Raw genomic sequence first — 4,145 nt, 5'->3', positions numbered from 1 at the left:
GCCATATGGGTATATGTGTGTATATATATATATGTGTGTGTGTGTGTGTGTGTGTGTGTGTGTGTGTGTGTGTGTGTGTGTGTATGACAATATATATATCTATATAGCAATACTGCCTTGAGTTTTGCCTATTTTTGAAATTTATATAAACAGATGTATAATGTATTTAGTCTCTTGTGACTAGATATTTTTGCTCAAGATTTTTTACTAAAGATGCATTCATACTGATGCAAGTAGTTTATTTATTTTCACTGATGTGTGAAAATGCATTAAATTATCATAACACATTAAAATATATTGTCTATTCTCCTATTGATGAAAATATGGATTTCTTTAATTTTTATTAATGTTGTAATTAAAATTCTAGCATTTATTTTAGGCTGCAAATGTATGATTTTTCTAGTGAAAATGTCTATGTGAGAATAATTTTATTATCAAATAATAAAATTTTTAACTTATTCGTAATGCCCAATTGTTTTCTAAACTGATTAGACCAGCTAACCTCCCATAAACAGCATGAGAAAATGCCCATTCCTCATATATTTGCTAACACTTAGTATTATATGACAAGTATTTAAAAATTTTGCCTATTTGTTGTGTGTAAAATTGTTTTTCATTATAGTTTTAATTCCACATTTTTAGATTATTAATATAATTTTGATATTTCTATGTATTATTATTATTTGCATTTTATTTACCCTGAAATACCTATTATTGTCTTTTGTCTGATTTCCTGTTCAGTGATTTGTATTTTTCTTACAGAGGTATAGAAGTTTTTCTGTAGATTATTCCTTTGTTGACAATATGTATTGTGTATAATTATCCTAGATTGTGGCTTGTATTTTTAAATCTTATAAAAGGGTAAAACATACCCAGAAGTGCACAAATTATAATTATGCACATTAATGCACTATCACAACTGAACACCCAGTATTCACTTGAAATCTCATGATGAGGTATTTTTTTCCTACTCAGGAAAGTAGCTCATCAGGATCTATTTTAAAGGGTTTATACTGTATACTGCTGTGCTTTAAATTGCATTGTCTTGATCCAGGAAACTAGGGGGTCTATACTGTGATTATCCTTTTGGAATTCTTCATAAATTCCATACTGTGCCTTTTCCCATCACCATTGACTGTAATACCATGAAGTCTACTAAGTCATATGGGCTAAGTAACGGGGTCCTTTAATTGCAGCCTGGACTTATAACAAAATGTGTTCTTTCTGTGGATTCCACTTCAGACTGACTGCATTTTACGTAATGCAATAATTGATTGGTTGGAGAAGTATCTACAAATGAGCAATATATTGTTTTCAAACCCTCGTGAGGCCTATCTGGCCTTATGCTTCCTTTTTAATGGTGGAAGTTATAGGAGTTAACAATTTGTCTTTTAATTTGGAGAGGATTTCTAGCATGTTACAGACTCTTAGATCCCCCACAGTTCTAGGGATGAGGCAAGCCCCTAATTCATTTTAGCGTTATCTACCACCTTCTTGAACACATGTATTGAAGAGGCCTCCAACATACAGGGTATCCCTGTTTATACAATCCAATTAATAATGACATCAATATAGTATACTAATGTCCTATTATCTAGTATGTACAGAGGACTCAGATCCCTTTAGACTAGTTATAGAGATTGAAATAATTCACATAAATTTATACTCTTGCTCATCTCAAGTGGATCAGAGCTGCTTTTAATGGCCCTTTATGATAAAAATAGATTAAAACACATTTAACTTATTGATGACTGTAAACCACATACTTGAGCTCATGTTAATTTGCTCTAACAAAGGTGTCACATCTAGGACAGCAGGTGCAATTGGGGATACACTTGTTTGAGATTGAATTAGTCCACTGTCATTCTACAAGATTAGTCTGGCTTCTGTATTGTTTAGGGTAGTAAATTAAATGTATACTTCCATGCCAGTATCCTTAAGGACTTTAGCAGTACAACTAATCTCTGTCATTTTTTATACCAGATGCAGTGTTCCTGATTGATTACCTTGTTTGGTGTGGAGGTTTAAAAAAATGTGCCTAACAGGCCTCTAAGTACAGGGAACATAATTGACCAAGAACCTCAGTTGCTACACTCTGGATCAATCAGCATATTCATGCCAAGGTCACACTTCCCACAAACTGCTGCCTGGCAAATTACTGAGTATGGTAGGAATACTAAGGCAGGCCTGTTCCTGGATACACATGAGACTGCTCTGTAAGTCAACTTTGGATTGAAGACTCCCCAACAGCTTTGCTGAAATAATTCCTTAGACTGCACAGCTACAAAACCATGCCACCAATTCCAAATTAAAAGGACATCCTTCCATATTAGTATATAAAAAATTGTTGACTTTCACATTTGAGTCCCTGATTCTTCTATAATTCTTTCTCTTTCCTTCTTCCCTCTTTTTATTTTTCCTCCCTCTATTTAGACACATTTTTAATTTGTGAAATTAAGATATTAATAATATAACTATGAGTTAATTTATGCTTTATTTGCATTTATGACCACTACTTTTCCTCACAATTTTAAACTGTGTCATTATAATGTTACCTCAATGATTCCATCGGTATGTCTATTTATTTTGTCTTTATAAAGAACAAATTGTTCTTTGTTCATCCTCATTTTATCCTTGTTATATCTCATTCATTTCTGAGTTTGTATTTTTATTTGCTACTAATATTCCTTGGTTAATTGTTTACTTTTTCTAATTTCACTGTTTTATATGTGCTATATAAATATTTTTATAATTTATGTACTATGTATTTATTTATTTATTTTGAATTGTGATATCACTCTGTCATCCAGAATAAAGTGCAGTGGCTCACTGCAATTTCAAACTTTTGAGCTCAAGCAATTCTCATACCTCAGCCTCCGGAGTAGCTGGGACTAAAGGGACTAGTCACCATGCCCAGCTGTTTTATTATTATTATTATTATTATTATTTTATTATTATACATTTTTATAGATACAAGGTCTCACTATGCTGCCTAGTCTGCTCTCAAACTCCTAGGTTCAAGCAATACTCTTGTCTTGGCCTCCTAGAATGCTGGGGTTACAGATGTGAGCCATTATGCCTGGCAAATTATTTTTTTTAATTTTTGCTTAAATTAATCCCCATTTTCATCATTCTTAAATGTCATTTTTCTTCTTACATCATGTATATTTTATTCTGGAATTATTTTTATGAACATTAAATTAATTCTAAAAAACTTTCTGTGCTAATGGTCTGTGGGCAGTAAACACTGTAAGTTGTAAAAAAATCTTTTGTTTCTTGGAATGGTTGGTTTTTCTAGGTATATAATTCTATATTGACAGTATAGATTTCCTAGCTCACTTTCAAGGTGTCATTCTACTATCTTCTTGTTTCACTGATTTTTTGATAAGCTGCCTGTAAACGGAAGTGTACTGTTAATCCACCTCTCTCAAATAAATATAAAAATAAAAAGGTCTGATTTATAATGAGTATAGTGTTAGACAATTTTATAACTGTATTTAAGCTAACAATGGTACATCTTTAAACAGAATTACAAAGATATGAAGTCAATATAATTCTTTTTAATCTGAATGGTTTTATTTCATTCCGACTGAAATGTATAATATAATTCTTGTTTTTTTGATTTGCCAGCCCCTTTCCTTCTACTTTCATTATATCTCATTCCATCTTTCTTCTTCAACTTGCATAAACCACATGGTGTTTACTCTTTTGTACCTTATGCTTTAGTGCTTATAAATTTATATGCTTAAATGCTTACAATTATATAAAACACATATTCATTTATATATGTATATACAAATGAACATAGACATACACATATATGATAAATGCCATTGCATTGCTTACCAAAAGTAGATTATATAACAAAGAATTCTCTTTTTCCATTCATCTCTCAATCATATTTCAGGAAAAATAGCACTAAATTAGAGAGACAAATATTTCTTTAAGCATAGTTTATTAAACAGTTACTTAGCTGATGACCATTAACTGTTTCCAGTATTTTATCCCTAACAAAATAATGTTATAAATAGCCTTGAAAATAAAAGCAATCAAAGATAAAAATAAAATAGAGATCTTGATTATTAATCCTCCAACTGGGAAGAGGGACCCTGAGCTAAGAGAGCCTTAACAAATGGTGATTACTG

The sequence above is a fragment of the Carlito syrichta genome, unplaced genomic scaffold (genome assembly GCF_000164805.1).
Source record: "Carlito syrichta isolate Samal-C Ts95f unplaced genomic scaffold, Tarsius_syrichta-2.0.1 Scaffold308023, whole genome shotgun sequence".
NCBI classification, from domain to species: domain Eukaryota; kingdom Metazoa; phylum Chordata; class Mammalia; order Primates; family Tarsiidae; genus Carlito; species Carlito syrichta.
The sequence above is the reverse complement of the archived record's forward strand: the minus strand, read 5'-3'. Positions refer to the sequence as shown.